The 17486-nt window shown below is 36.1% G+C and overlaps 1 protein-coding gene across 1 annotated transcript in view; it reads left to right on the top strand.

Annotated features, from left to right (window-relative positions):
• Positions 1–17486, top strand: part of vir (VIR_N domain-containing protein) — a 91226-nt gene that overhangs the window by 27893 nt on the left and 45847 nt on the right. The window lies entirely within an intron of this gene.

Here is a 17486-nt window from a genome sequence, read left to right as displayed (position 1 = left end):
CCAACACCCACGAAGAAATATGAACATTTCTGAAAGAGGACCTGTCTACACTAAAATGCCATCACATTTGTTGTTGATAATAACTTGTTACTTGTCTCTACATCCAGATGCTCTTTCTTGTTTAAAAGGCTACAGACACGTATATTGGAAAAATTAAGAGAAAACCGTGTGCCATGACAGCATGTAGGAGTAGTTAGGACCTTACACATTGTTAACATCAGTCACAGTGCTGATTTGATCAGAACAGTACTCCTCATGTTTACCCTAAGATGAGAGGCTGGGTCACCCCAGAGCTACATATGAAGGGGAAATGAACTGAAAAATTCCCATTTGAGACCTACTATCTTGGAAATCAAACCTGGGTCTCCCACATAAGTCAAATACTAACTGGACCATCATGGCTCTTTACTTGCATCTAATTATTTGACATTCCATTAAAGAAATGTATGTATCGATAATATAAGCTTGCGTTTTATATTTACATATTTATTTCACAATGTTTGACAATTTTCAAGGCATGAGGATTGGGTATAACTTCACAAGTTCAATGTTACTCATATCGTTGAATCCAGTTGTCTAATAAAAGAGTGATTGATTTTAAATTTTTGGGTTCGTCAGCTCACATGGTCATTTTGCATCAGTTGTGTAAAAGAAAATTGCAAGCTGATGAATAGAACTACGAGTTTCTCCTTTACAGGTATGTGCATCTTGTGTGAATTTTCAAGCTGCATTTTATTCATAATTGGGAAGAGAGAGACACAGTAGTATATAAATACGGAGAAACTAGTACTCACTTTTATCCGTGAAGCTGTTTTTCGTTTTTCGATTAATTTCAGTGACCACTGCCATCATCCTCGTTGGAACTTGCTGTACTGTTGCTTATCATGCCAACATGCCACGATCGCCAAAGAGACCCCACACACCACCAGTGTCGGAAGAAAAGCCTCGTAACAGTAGTACAGCAACTTCCAACGAGGATGGTGGCAGTGGCTATTGAAATTAATCGAAAAAGAAAAAGCAGCTTCGCGGATAAAAGTGAGTACTAGTTTCTCCATATTTATCTGCATTTTATGTTCTTTACTTTGATTCCGCTGAAAAATACATATATGCACATTTTCTAAACCGGATAATGAAGTGGCTGTCTGGCATGTGCAGCTTGGGGAGTCATTTGTTGCTTCAGAGTGGAATTGATGTGGGGAAGGCCATATACAGTGAAACTTTTTAATCATATATTTTTCGGGAACTTTTTTTCTAGAGAACTAAGAATGCAAGAAAATGTACACACGACTCACTGTATTTAAACATATCTTCATAATTCACCTAACAATACTAATCTAAGGTAGTTTGCTTTAATGATGGAAGAATTACAAGTACTATAATTATCGCAATAAGAATGAGAAGAGCAAAATATGTATGGATTTCATAATCTTATGCTGGCACCTATAGACTTCTGCCTATTTTCCATCTGGACAATCAGCACCCCTTAAAAAAAAGTGTCCATAAATACTTACTTCCTGTCAAGATGTTTTAAACCTTTCTTTAGGTTTATCACACAGTTGTATTCAAATCTTTCTTCTATGCCAGACTTTAATCTCAGGTTTCACCCATTATTCTGCTGAAGTTTCAGCATCCTCTTGTTTTTTCCTGATTTAAACATGCTCGTCTCCATTCCTTTCCTTTGAGTCCCAACCTGTGTGTAGGTGTTGCTTCGCAAGTGCCCCTTTACTACAATTTTCAAACTATTATCATTGTTGCAGTTGACCTAGAGAAGCCCGTAAGTGAAGTACAATTTAAAAATAAAAAACTGCAAATAGTAAATATGTAATCGTGCCAACAAAGGAGCGTGTTATAAAATTTTACTTTTTCCTGCATTTTATTTTTTTCATCGTTGTCCTCTAAAAACATAAAACTGAGGCTCCAAAACTGTATACTCTTCAAAAATTAATATATTATTCACATTTGTTTGGCAAAAAAATCGAATCATTGGCTATCATCTTTTCAGAAATGAAATTAAATCCTTGCATAAACATCTTTGCTTTCAAATCACATCTGGCATGCATCCATCTTCGTTAGTATTAACTATGAACGTTTGCTGAGACTTTTCACAACACTCAATTTTTTTGTAGTTGAATGTATGCTGAGACTTTTCACAACACTCAATTTTTTTGTTGAACGTATGCTGAGACTTTTCACAACACTCAATTTTTTTGTACTCTTTTCAGATAATGCTTAATTCCTATTCATTAATAAGAGACATTACACTTTGCTTACTACATAGCATGAACAAAGTACCTTTGGAAGTACGTTTTTCATAATTTGAAGTGCATTTCGAAGACTTGTCAGTATATTAAAGTGTCTATAATTAATATTTCACTGCATTTCTAATTATAACAAGATTTCTACACAACAATATTTTGTGTAATGTTTGTACTAGATATCTTCGTAAATATTCGTATTTTTCCCATGACTAAGGAATGGTGAACAGATTGTTTTTGAGGCATTAAGTTCAGTAGCCAAGTAAGTATGTCAGTTACCATTTGTGTATCTAAGAAAGGGAATAAGTAACAGTTCCTTCCACATTATTAGAGATTCTGTGAGCATGCAGCTATGATGTACAGTATCACATAATACAAATAAAAATCAATAATTTTCATCATGAGAAACTTGATTGATAAATAAGAATAAATTAAAATATATAGGTCCAGAACACTTGCTACATTGCTTGGTGTACGGACTAAACTACTCAGATCTGGACTTTGAGAGTCCCTCCAGCACGTAACTAGTTTCTAAGTAAGACTACACACTATATATTTAATAATAATAATAAGAAAAAAATAATAATAATAAAAAAAACAACTTGATCATGGTCGAAGGTGGTGTTGATGTGATCAGTACCATGCCCCTGGCTCCCTTTACCCCCAGAGTTTCCTCCAGGTACCCACTTTGTACGATGCTGGGTGGGCACGTGAGCTGCTTGAACAGGTGGAAAAAATCCCGGTTCTCCCCCGCTGGAGATCGAACCTGGGTCTCTTGCATGGTAGTCAGATACCCTAATGATAATGACAGGTACCGTGGCTGCAAAATTGCGATGTTTAGTTTTATAATTTATCTACTCAATGTAAAGAGCTCTATTTGGAGTCGGTGCAGTGGTAGCATCGTCGCCTTGTAATCAAGGGGTCCCTGTTTCAATACCCGGTAGAGGCACAAGTGGTTCGGATCTCACTTTAAACTGTAGGTCCAGTCCCAGTTAGCCTTACTGTGCATAAAGCGGACTTAAAACACCAACTCAACAACACAACTCTATATGGAGTCAGGTCGATGTATCTTCCAAAAAACATAAGTTAATTGACTCTTAAGATGATATGGAAGAAGATATGGAGATACACAGTGCAGTCCATAAGTTCTCGGACTAAGGCAATAACAAATTCAAAGTCAGAGATGTGTCAGTTTTGACTTTATTTACTCAAAATAGGATCCATTTGATGCGATACATTGTTCAGCATGAGTTTTCAATCTCTTCATGGCCTCAGAAAAGTCTTCTTTTGGAATTGTCTTGAGTTTGTCGGTTACAGCCTTCTGGATCTCCTCAATTGAGTCGAATCTTGAACCCTTCAGGTGCATTTTCAGTTTTGGGAAGAGGAAATAGTCTGGAGGTGACAAATCTGGTGAATATGTTGAATGGTGCAATGTGGAGACTTGCTTTTCATCGAGGAACTGGCGATTTGTTGCTGCCGAATGAGCCGGGGCATTGTCGTACATCAGGAAAAAATTACGAGAGGTGAAGAGGTCCGAGCTTCCGCTTTTTCAAACCTTCATGCAAGATTCGCAAAACCACTGTTTTGGGGATGTTTAGTGTTTCTTCTATCATCCGAGACATCACTTTCCATTCCTCCTGAATCAAATTAGCAACAGCTGCGATGTTCTCGTTGGTCCGAGTTGTTGTCGGCCGACCACTGCGTTCATCATCCTTCACTGTTTCCTGCCCTCATGAAAAAGTTTGTGCCACTCAAAAACAGTTGTCCGACTCAGTGCTGACTCACTGTATGCCTTCTGAATCAGTTCCAATGTCTTTGTCGCTGAAAATTCAACTTTGCAGCAAAATTTAATTGCTACCCGCTGTTCTTCCTTCTCGTCCATCTCCCAAGTCTGACACACACACACAACATGAGGTTATATCAGTCGTCTGCACTCTTCAACACCAATGGCTAGACTGATGCCTCTCAGCATTGCTTTTCGAAAGGGTTAAAACTACATAGTTCAACAGTCGTCCGCTAGGTGGGGTTCATGGAAAGGCTGCAAAAAAATCAATACAGGAACTTATGGCCGCACTGCACTCATTGGAATACCTTGCCGTGTCTCTCATTCCCATAGTATGACGTGAGTAGATATGTTAAGAAAACCACACACTGCATTTTTGTAGTTACGCTTCTCAGGTTCTCACATGAGGATCTGGTAGGATAGTGCATGAAGTTTCTGCATTTTGATGATATTTGCTTTTTGATCTGAATCACCAAAGAAAGAAGGAACAACATAGCAAAGATCCTTCAGACTGAAGCAACAAGTGGCATGTTGGTTTCCCACCAAAGTGCCAAGCAACATGCTGCTCATGTGTTGCCAACAAACCAAGGTAACGTGATGCATGCTACTGACAAAATGACTCAGTCTGAGTAACACAAGCAATATGTGCAGCATGTTGTGTCACACTGGTATGAAAGGTTGAATTTCTTTCTGAAGTTTCATTTCTAAGTGACACTTCACACCTGTCACGTGTTGCTTGCCACTTCAGTGTGAAAGTTCCTTTACTGTTGGGCATTGGGAGAGAACCTGTTCAGAGTGACAGGCACTACATCAGTGTTAGTTGCTGAGCATAAGTGGCCCATATTATAGACAGCAAAGGTTATCCTTTCATGAGTTAAACTTGCAAATTGAAGATTTCCTGTCCATTGTTTACATTAAAACCATTTTGAGCAGACCCTATCTCTGGAGAGATACCAACACAGCACAAGCCCTGGTACCTTCCAACTTGTTGGGTGAGAATGAGTCAAACCATGATATATAGAAACCTTTTCCTGGTTCTTCAAAATTAGGCAACATCTAGGTAGGATAGTTAAATTAACTATCTGGTTCTCTAACTATGCAAAGCAGCACTATTCCATTCCAACTCTCTCCCTCGGCTTGCATAGCTGTTAAACAGGATGGCTATGGCAAAGTATTAAAAGACTGTGCTTGATTGTTTCTTCCACTTGCCAGTCCTTTCCTGCATTTAAATCTAGTAGAATACATTCGATATTAATTTTCTTATGTAGTACACTAATATAACATGCTTAAAAATAGTATAGTAACTTACATTCCAACATGCCAGAATCTTGCAGAAGCACTGATGGTACTGGGGTATTGTGGGAAACGTGTGAATATTATTTAAATAGTAACTTGAAATAAGTGAAAACAGAACATATTGTGTAAGTCAAAGTAGTGAAGCCATGATTTCCTGTAGATTTGAAGGTCTGTGAAGCCCTTAAGAAAGAACTTACACTTTACTTCGTGTGACTTGTTTGCATGTTCATGGGTGTTACTTTTCACTCTACTAATGCTTTTTTTTCCCATAACTCCCTTCATTTGAGTTTTAAATAAATGTTAATAGTTTAATAAATCCGGAGAAACTAGTACTCACATTATCCACAAAACTGTTAATTTCTTCTTTTTTTGTTTGTGAAAAAGAAGAAAAAACAGTTTCGCAGATAAAGTGAGTACTAGTTTCTCTGTATTTATCTACTACTGCGTGTCTCTTCTCCCAATTATGAAATTAATAGTTTAATTATTAAAAGCTATCAGTAGCAAAATAAACAGTATGTAGTGAATTAATATAGAACAATGAACATATATAATTACTGCTTCATATAAAGGTTCATAGAAGGTTTGGAAAAAGCAGTCGCAATGGGACTCACCAACCCCATGAAAAGCTGCTTTACCCTGAGAGGACTGGTGCACCATTGAATTTAGGAGCTTGCTGTGTGAGATAGTTACTTAAGTGCTTAGACACGTATATATTTGGTGGGCTCCCATGCAACTGAATCGTTAATTTCTTCCCCACTGTATAGCATCCTTCGTTTCCCCAATCTTAGGGAAAACCACAGCCATAAATCTAGGTGTGTAATGCACACTGGTAAAGAAAGGTTAGTTTGGAGTCACCAAGCATCTTGCACCCCTCACCCCTACCCCTAAAACAGGACAGGAAGAGGGTGGTGCAGGTGGACATTCTTCCCTTGCTCCTTTGAGCATTTTTCGAGAGTCGTGAAAGAGTCAGTTCGGTCCCTTTCTTTTTAACCTTCTTGTCTTCATCCCTCACTCCTATACATGCCGCTGGGTGATGCAGGGACCATACCCAGAGGAGAGCTGGTTACTGATAGACGAGAAGAGGTAAAAAGATGTGGCAGTGCTTTCGACTGTCAACCGTGGCACTTGTGGGTTTGTCAAGAAGAGGGAAGGGGGTAAGGACACTATATCATGGTGAAAATAATAGCTCTTTTCCTTTTAATGCAAGAGATCCCAGGTTTGATCAGCAACTGGAATCCAGTGATAAGGGCTGATTACAATTAAATCAGAAATTAGCTGTTGGTTAAAAACTGTACCTAAACTGCATGGGACAGACAGTCAAACTTTTAAGTCTGTGAATAGAACTCGTGATGTTCCATTCTACCACAACAAGCATTTAGATTACTGCTAGTGATGGCCTTGAAAAAATAAAAGACATTCATTTGTGCAAGGGAACATGAGTTAATAATTTACCACTGCGATCTTCTTGCCAGTGCATTCTCAAGGTTGTGGAATGGGCAATTGTTTACTCTGCACAAAAAAATTATATTTCTGAACCTGAATAATTAATAATTTGAAGTCATAGACTTACTTATTCCAAGCAAATTATGCAATTTGCACTCAAATTAGCACATGATGTTAATGTCATGAATGAACTTCATCGCAACTCTGTGCTGCTATGCATGTTGTGCATCTATCAGTGTAACAATTCTGATTCTATATGTCATTCAAAGTGGAATTCTTTTATGGTAACTCTGTATAAATTATGCCTTCATATTCATAAAATAAATACCAAATGACAGAATTTTACACTCATTTGTATGCTTATTTATATAAATATCAAATCAGAAAATTTTCTTCAATTTTACTTATATGTCTATATTTTAGTATATATTTTGAACACAATAGAACATTCAAGAGTACATTTCGTACTGTGATGTTAGATTTCCCACAAAGGTAAATATATTTGCATTATTTATTGTATTATATTGGATTCAGAAGTGTGTGACAAACAAAAAAAAAATGCATACTTTGCAACTATGCCAGCCCAGTGGTGAAGTTTTACTATTTTTGAACTCATATTTTGAATAATATGTACGCGAGATGTGGTTCCGATGATAATTTTTTTGTTGGAAATTTCATTTGATTGTTAGTTTCTTATAAAGTACTGTCACATATGCTGCAGGAATTTTGGAAGTGAGTTTGGGCAACATCAACAGAGTCTGAAAATGAACCAACATTGTGCGTTATTGCCAATTTCCCAATTTGTACAAAAAATTTTTCTTGATACTCCTGAAGAAAGTTTTAAAGACATCTGCATTCTTCCTCAGAGGCACAGGAAACCAGAATATCCACTTAACCTTACATTAAATCTTGTTTTAATGAAGGAGAATACTTATTAACTTGTTATGTTATAGTTGCAAGTTTTTATGAATATCCAGCAACTTGATGCTGTTATATATTTTATTTTTCTTTGTTTTGAGGAAGTACGTAGGTTTATTTGAAAATTAGGAAAATTAAGGAATATGCATTTTGTACAAGTTGGTATTTAGTTATAATAGTGACAACAAAATGAGTGAGTAATATGAAGTTTTATAATTCATTAACATTCTTACAACAGTGCATTAGTGTAACATTACAGTGGGATAAGAATAAAATTTTCCAGTGTATCTTGACTGAAAGATATATGTATTTTGAAGCATGCACATATATATTATGCATGCCTAATGGTAACGAATATTTCGTTAACAATGTTTACCATGAAGGCAAATTAACTTTGTTTATGCTTCAATTTACATCACGTTATAAACAACTTCTGAACACAACTAGACACCTATTAGTGTACCCCAGTTTTCTAGTATTCATAAAAGTATTCTCTCAATGCTTGTTTCCATACGCTAGGACTATTATGTTTTTATAATAATATTGGAACATTTAAGCTTGAAAATATAAAATAGCCTTGTATGACTAGTTGTTTGCTTAACATTTTTTAACTTCAGTGTCTGTGCCACTTAAATATTTGCAGTCACATTGATATTGCACTAATTAAATTAATGCAGTTAATTAGTGAATTAGTCACTTTTATGGTAGGTAAAACATATGTTTTTGTTTGTATATATAGTATAGTAGTCATAATTTTCTTGGCTGTGTATGTAACCTGAATTATTTTGTCTTCTTTGATGCCCTCAAGATACATTGCAGACCAGGGGAGGCTGCTGGTCTGGCTCCATGGATGTGCACTTCAGCCTCATATCCAGACCTCTTGCACTCCTCTCAATTACATACCATACCAGTTTTTGTGTATATAATGATGCTAAATGTTTTGGTAACCCAAGTTATGACCACCTGAGTCAGAGTTGTATTTAATGAAAAATTTTAAAATATGAATTGTTTACAAATTTGAAATACCTCAGTGATTTTTCCGTCCATCATGAGAAGATAGATGTTATTGGGCTGTAGATAATTCATCATTCAATAACCTTACAAAATTACTCTAAACACAGAAATATTGATCTACAATATAAATATTATTGTTGATTTGTATTTAGTAAAAACTTCCTCCTCGCTTCACTGATAATACGGAACAAGAATAATAATATTTGCATACATCAAACAAGGTAACCAACTTGACTACCACATGCAGAAAATCAATTGTAAACTATCAAGAGAATAATAATTATATAACAAAAATGACATTCCACTCAGCCTGCATTGTACTTCAGAATTTGTCTTTTCTCTCAATCATATTCATATTATTACTGCAGTTGATGCATGCTTTGTAGCTAACTTTCCTTCCTTGCTTCACTGTATGCAATGCAAAACAATGTTTATAACATCGGTTTCCCTTCCCCTCCCTCTTTCTTGCCCCTGCCTTGCTCTGAACAGGGTGAGATGGCAAAGATACCATTGAAATTTCCTTTTACTAAAAAATCCCTTGGTTTGAAATGATGTATGGTTTGCCTCAAATGGAGTGGGATTGCAACAGTACATTGTGGCGCATGGCTGGTGATAGTAACACACGAGCTGTTGTGCGAGCCAATCAGTTTTCTTTCTATGCTGCAAACAATGTAGGAGCTAACACAATTTGAATTGTGCGATTGTGCTACAGTCTATGCGAGAAGCGAGGCAGACGCTGGTGAAGTGAAGCAAGTGAAGTGACATGGGAACATTTGGTGTTGTGGAGGAGATGGTGGTAAAAAAAAAAAAAGGTAAAGTGCTCCCCTGTTCTTAGCACCACACCATGAAGGCATATAGGGGGGTTGATAAGACATTAAAATACTGACCAAGGCAGAATTTATTGTATAGAAAATATATACACTAAAAATGTAACGTTTCCAACCTCTAACAGGGTCTTCTTTAGACGAATATTCACACTAGAATGATGAAAATTACAAAACATCATCTTATATATACACAAAACAAGATGAAGGCACCAGTCTTTATCTTAAGAACATTTCCTGTCAGGAATTCCTGAGTGTGAAATCTCCTGACAGGTGATTGACAGGCACCTGGTGAGAGTTATCAGTTCCTCCACTAATGGACCTAAACAGATTCCTTATCTCCTGGACTTCTTCCCCCACTCTTCTTTCTTCTTCTTTCCTCCTTCCTTTCTCTCATCCTTTCTACTCTTTCTAACACTCCTCTCCATTCCAGTTCATTATTTCTTCTTTTCCTATTTTCTCTCTTTCCTTTGCCTCTTTCCACTTTCTCACTATTCCTCTCTTCTCCCTCCTATCCTCCTAGCCTTTTCCCATTCTATGTCTTGTCCTGTTTCTATTGTGTGCTTAAATATAGCATTTTTCTCCCTCTTCAATCTTACATCATCCTTATGTTGCCGTAACCTGTCTTTGTCTCTTTTTTGATTCCCCTATGTACACACTATCACATTCCTTGCACTGAACCTCATATATAATCCCCTCCTCTTCCTTCTTCTTGTTCGTAATCCCTAAAATGCTGCAGCCTCCCTTTCTGTATGTTTTATGCCCGCTTTTCTAAGCACTTTGCTTATTGTCTCTGTGGCTTTCCCCATACTCATTATACGAAACCACCTCTCTTTTTCCTTCTCTTCCCCTCTCCTGTGTCTTTATCTTCTTTCTTCCTTCTTCTTCTGTTTACGTCAAGTCTGTCTTCCTTTTTGTACCCATTCTGTTCTAGCTGCTCCCATAGGCTCTCTATTTTGCTCTTTTTCTTCTTCTTTCATGCTTATTTTCCTGATTTTGTCTTCCATATTCTTTATAAAATTTATTTTTGTCCCTTCACTCACATCACTTCTTTTGTGACAGAAGACCCCTGCTGCACACTTTTTTCTGATGCCAAGTGGTCTCACTCAATCTTCTTTCCTCTCTCCCTTTTCATCATTGTATCTAGGAAACTTATCTTCTCTTCCTCTTCTACGTATTTCAAGCTCCAGTAATATTCTTCGTGCTTCCTCTTCTATTTCTTTGACAAATATGTCCAGCTGCCTCCTTGTTCCCCTCCATATGCCGAAACAATCGTCCACATATCTGCAGAACAGAATTATTTTGTCCCCTCCTTCTTTTTCGATCACCTTCTTTTCCCACTCTTTCATTACCAATTCTGCTAACACTGGGCTTAAACAAGAGCCTATATTTAGGCCTTCACTCATTTTCATTTTTCTATCCCCCACTTTGTAGTAACCATTATCCCAAACAGTTTGCAGAGCTTTCACACGTTCTCCGTCCCATTCTCCTATTATTTCTTGTCCCATCTTCTTTGTAACAATTTCCACTGTGTGTCCCCTCTTGATGCTCGGGAACATGCTTTTTACATCTAAACTAAACATTGTCGTCTTGTCCCCACTCACCTCCAGTCCTTTTATAAGTTCCACCACCTGCTCACTGTTCCTCACTGCTCTGCTTTCTTGCTCTTTCACTAACACTCCAATTATAGTCTTTAACTTCTTCTCCAAGGGTTCCAAAACATTGTTCCTGCAATCCATTACTGGTCTCAATTTTATCTTCTCTTTGTGTATCTTGGGAAAGTCTTTCAAACTTGGTAGTCTTCCTGCCTCCTTTATGCACTTTCTAAATCCTCTTCTGATCCACAAATCTCCTCGTAGCTGTCCTCTTAGATCTTCATACTTCCTCTCGTACCATTCTTTTTCCATAACTACAACGGCTCCTCCCTTATCTGCCTTCACCACAATATAATTTCTTGCCTTGGTTTTCTTCATGCCTTCTCTTTCTTTCTGACTTAAATTATCTAATATTCTCTGCTTTTCAATTTCTTTCTTCAATATAGCTGCTATCTTCTAATCTTGTCCCTTTCTGCCTCTTCTTTTATCTGGAGCACTGTTTCCTCGATGTCATATATAACTTCTTCATAGTCCACCTTTTTCTCCTGGGGTAACGCCCCACACTTTCTTGATTCGGTCGTGAGTGGGGGTGATGTGATCAGCATCACTAAATGAGTATTATAATGATTTGTATTACAGAACTATTTTGGTGTGCATGTGCGAATAGGCAGAAGCCGCTACTGTTTATATCACTTTTCTGCCTCTTGGGCTAATCGTGATGAAAGATGAGCTGATGAAGTGGGTAACTAATGTTATTAATTAAATGCACTAGATTTAATTAGTGCAATATCAATGTGACTGCAAATAGTTAAGGGGCAAAGACACTGAAGTTAAAAATTCCAAGCAACTAGTAAGACAAGACTATTTTATATTTTGAAACTTAAATGTTTCAATTTATTACAAATTTCGTAATAATGGGAAAGTACCCAGTATCCATACTGTACCCACTGTGCAAACCTGGGGCCTTTGTGTAGCGATTTTAGCAAACCTGGGACCTCTTTCTTCGTGCTGTGTCACACCAACCACTTTGCCACACAGACTGGCATTTTCTCTTTTAAGTAATCTTTAATCGTAATCTTTAATCATATCTAAAATAGAACCTTATACAGGTGCTCACAAAAGAACATCATGTAATTTTTTTTAATATATTTTTTTCCTAAAGGAAACAAGCATTGATATGTTTAATTATATATACGTATAATGCTAAGTGCCATTGGATGTTACTTAATGAATTCTATTGTAGTGTTAGTGAAGGAGTTACTGAAAAATATTTGCGTTTGGAATCTTCAGTGCTTCGACTAAGGTGAAAGTGCTTAGCGATCGGCTGTGGTGAAGATATATTGTTTTCTTCTATTTAAAGCAAATCAAGTTCAGCTAAGTTCTGTCAATCTGTGTTATGTGAGTGATGCTTAATAGCTTTTCTTGAAATAGTCCCCTGTGATTACTACCCACAAAATGCATTATATTTCGCTGTGAATGCATTTGGAATGAAGATGCAGTGAAGAAATATATCGGTATAAGGAATCATATCTACAAGGAGCTAGCAGCGCACATCCAAGATACCCACCCCATTTTACATCGTCACATTCATAACAAAGTTTTGAAGGTTGTGGCAAAACATGTGAAGAGTTTTAAGCATATGGTTTATTATAGTTATAAGAAATCTGTTTAACTGATTTTCCTGTTGTATATGATATAACATTTTCCCATTCGTACTGGAAAATGTCTATTTTTCCAGTGTGATTTGAGTGTTAACTTTAGTCTTCATTAAAATGTGTACATTTGTTTTGCAGAAATTGTACAATTTGTGAAAATCTGTGTAAGAATAGGTGGAAAACCCTTTCACTTATTTTTACATAATCTTTTTTGTTCTTTTCTGCATCATAAGAAGTTTTGGCATTTTGTAACAATTACTGAAACTTCCCCCTAGTAATTTCAATTATTTTTTAAGTCTTACTCTTCCCCTGTATATCAGAACCTTATGTTCATTTTCACATCTCAAACTGTAAACATCATTGGAAACATTTGCTGGCCTGGTCGGCCAAAGGTCCCAGGTTCGAACCCTGGGTAAGGCATAGATGTATCATTTTCTCATTTCATCTTCATCATTGCAATTAACCCAAAAGGTAGAAACCACTTACTTATTTAATTTACTTAGAATGAAGATTGGCAGAGTAATTGCTTAGGTCATCTATCTTCATACCGGTTCACAATTAATTCAATGTAAAACTCTATACTTCTCATTCTCTGCATACACATTTGCCATATCATATGGACTAAAAAGTACCCCTCCCAAAGTTCCAGAATCATCATGATATTTTCACCATTTGTGACTTCAAAAATTTGACCTTGAGAGATCATTCTCCTTATATCTAGTCTTGTGTAATATATAGTTAGTTGCAGCTCAAGAAATTTCTCATAATTGTGTAGTTGTATGTACATGTGTACATGTATTAGTAATAAGCAATAGATATTTTATTACTCAAAATGTACAACAAGTAGTAAGATGAAAGGTAACAGGAGTAAGAGTCACAGCAAAATGAAAAAGAAAGCACTTTTTTTTTGCTGTTTTAAAAACCCCATGATGTTATCAGTGGAAATTTTTGATCCCACTTGTCTAAAGGAAAGATGACATCAATTGTTAATTGTTTGTGATCTTTTACCTTTGGTTTGTGTGCGTTAATGTATAAAACTTGCACTACTGTCAAATATTGAAGAGAATCTCATAAGGTGTTCTCACATTGAGGATGGAATTGATACCTAATAGCCATTAAGTATGTTTCCATCCTGACAAATGAATTACAGGAGCTTTTTTTTCTTCACATTTAGTTCCTAGAGTAATATGTTACGTTATTCTGGCATCACATATGCTTTGCCTTCATGCTTGAAGATATAGTAAATTGTATCTTACCGAGTTGTGTGGTGTGTGAGAGTTGTCTAGTGTGGTGGATAAGTAAAATCCAAAGTGAAGTGCATTCTTTAGAAAAAAACAGTGGACCTTCGCATTCAGTGCATATTCTCTTATTTCTAGGATTTAATCAATATTTCACAAGTTTGATCCAGTTAAATAATGAAGATGCAGCGAGCATATAGTGCATCCTTTATCATTGTGAAGATGTTGTATATTTGTGCGTCCCCCATTGGTTGATGTTTCGGCTGTGTTGTTGTCCTTTTTTAAAAGTGGAAAATGAATTATGGCAAGTTATTTTTCTAAAAATGAACGTAAGTGTTTAGACAGTGAAAAGAGGGAGGGGAAAATGCATACCTGGTGCGTCCTCCAGTTAGATAGTGCCTACGAATGACACCCTACTTCTCATGCTATAATGAAAGTGATACAGAAGAATTCTCTGAAGATTGCACCATTTTGAGTATTCTTCCCATCGCTTGAAAATGGAAGCATTACCCTGTGTTAATCCAAGAAGAGAATAGAAACGCATTTGTCATCTCGCAAGGTAAACGTTCAGCTTTCTGCTATTTTGGAAGCATACACTTCTTGGTGCAGTCAGTCTTCTGTCCTCATGCGTACATATAAGTTCGTAATCTCCCCATCACGCTGCTGGGTGTACCTGGTGGCTGATGACGCTTACTGCCAGAGGGTGAGACATGACCTTGAGGTCCTGGTTTTACTGGATGTCTGGTAAGTTACAACTTTTCATGAAGCATTTAGTAGTTGTATTTTGAAAGGGGGTTTCCCATCTGCAGTGAGAGTTTAGGAAAAAATTCTTCAATAGATTTTTCAATTTTCAAAACTTCCATTACTCATGCGAAGAGCAGGAATTAGGTTGTAATCTTTTTCTTACGACTTCCGTGAGAATATTTTTTTCTTTGTGTTAATGTACATCTGCTTTATTCTATATGTTCATGTATATTTACACGCTAAAGAGCTCCGTTCCTTGAGAGGTGTGAGTATATTTCTGTGTTGTAATTTACTATATGATGAACACGATTCTTGAACAGGATTATTCAAAATATGCAAGGAGTATTACGCGAGGTTATCAAGAAATGGTAGAATATAGGAGTAGTTTTCATTATTACCATGGCACTGTATAAAAGATTGATGGTAGACTCTGATGGTAGACTGTAGTTGACAAGTAGAACATACAAAGATTCTACTTTCTGTTCAAATAAAAATATCTCATTCAGATCATCAGCGTCCATCTTAAAATTATATGTTCTAAATTTTCACTTTGTTTGTCGCTATACATTGTGCTAGATGCACAATTTTTAAAAGACCCTACTTACATTCTTAGAATGGTATTATCTGGTTGCAGTTTTTCAAACCAGCTCTTTCATTATATATAGAAGTCTGATTTAGAAACATATTGTAACTTAGTTACATAAATCATTACTGAGCATTCCTTAAGACATTATAAATTTCATAGAAACAAAACTATCAAATCTAATTGAAATTGACATATTTTTCCAGGAATGGGATAGGTAAAAGAAGTATGCATTATTGTTTCATAAAATGTATTTAATCAGTGGGAACGTTTTTTTTTTTCAAATTTCCTCTATAAAGTATGTGAATCAGACTTACTTTTTTTGGGAACGTCAGCACTTTTTGCTGATTATTTATTTGACAAATTAATGTTAATGTTAAATTAATATAGTTAGGACATAGATTTTTATATTGACAGTACTTAATACTTAGTATTCTGTGAGAATATTAATTGTAAATATTTTAGTTTTCAAACTACTAGGCACTTACCAATTATTGAAATGTGCATTGTTAATTTCTTGTAAATTTGAAAATGATGGTAATACATTATGTTATATAGTAAAATTGCAAATTGACAAATGTGTTTTTACATCTGGAAGGCAAATTGTCAAACGTTCGGGGTATCATCCTTTTCAACTATTTAATGATGATAAAAGATACTCTAAAAGTTCTGTGTAAAATATCGTTATTGTTGTAGTACTTTTCAAAATATTTTCCATCTATTCATTTAAATTTTCATAACTTAAAGCAGTCGCTTTTGGAAATTCAGGAAGTGAGTACTTCAATGCAAATTGCATCCTGGTCTGAAAATGGCTCTCCTTCCATTTTTCTTCCTTTTTGGGGGAAGAAAAAACACCACGTGTGCCTGCATTGAATATGATCAATACAGCGAAAGAATTGATCACTTTCACGTTGTCAATTGAGAATAATAATACAATGAAAAAAGATGATTCTGGATGTAGACTTAACAGTTATTCTCGTAGTGTTCTAAAACTTTTGAGTGCTACTGCTGAAAGTAGTATGACTCGGGAATTGTGTATATTTTCAACCATAATTTTCTATTGAGTGCTGAAGGGATGGAGAAAATTGTGGTCTCAAGTAACATGACCCACATTTCATCTTCTGTGGGAATGTTTTAGTGTCTTCCGATAGCTATTATTAAGGTTTGTTGGGGTCCATTCATGGCAAAATTACAGATTAACTGTGGTGCATTCTAAGGTACCGTATCTATAAAGTATCTCAATTCTTCATATAACGTGTCGCCCACCGTGGCAGAGTGGTTAGCACATCGTGCTGCATCGCCAGGGGTCCCGGTTCGATTCCCGGCCTGGGCCTGGGCCTGTTTGTGAGTGTCCATTCAACACATCATCACTCATCCCCATCTTAGCAAATTAGCCAAAAGTGGCACAAAATGCAAAGTAAAATGAAACCAATCAATCTTCTTCAATGCGTGGAAATCTGCACTGGGTACCACCTTTAATACAACAGCACTATGTCAGTCTTCGTGAATTTTTTTTCTCCAATTGTGATTGTTTTTGGACATCTTTCATCTTGGTTCCAGTCTATTAGGAAGCCATTGATGCCATTTTCAAAATTTCTAAATATATTTTGTTGACTAACAAGGTCTAAACTGGATATAAGTCTTCATTCGTTGAGCACTCTTCTTACTTACGTTTTGTTTGCATGTTTTTAACGGTCAATGCAGATAAATAAAGAGATTTTTGTGTGGAACTAGAGAACTAACTACAGAGTGATTTTTTGGTCAGCTCTCACTTAGTTCAAGCATAACAGTGCTGATTTGGTTTAATTTTCATTCATTCACATGCATACATAAAACTAAATGAGGCCATAAAATTACATTTCATGTTCAATATAAACTGGTGCTGCTTAGTCAATGATAGACTATCTTTCGTTTGCTTTTGGATCACATTTCTCATTATGTGCTGATTTTTCTAAGTTTTTAATAGCTATCTGGATCTAAGGCAGGTGCATTTAGCTTAAGAGAAACTTATATCAGGAAGGAGATAATTCTGTGTGTTAATTATATGCATACATCATATGTAAGCAGGCAGTATTTAATGTACAGTAATGAACACTAATGTGTTGTAATCCCTGAGTTTGTGTCCATGACTGTACATC

Source organism: Lepisma saccharinum, chromosome 22, assembly GCF_977018435.1.
Source record: "Lepisma saccharinum chromosome 22, izLepSacc3.1, whole genome shotgun sequence".
NCBI lineage: Eukaryota > Metazoa > Arthropoda > Insecta > Zygentoma > Lepismatidae > Lepisma > Lepisma saccharinum.
Note: the sequence above shows the minus strand (reverse complement) of the source record. Positions and strands in the feature narration are given on the sequence as shown.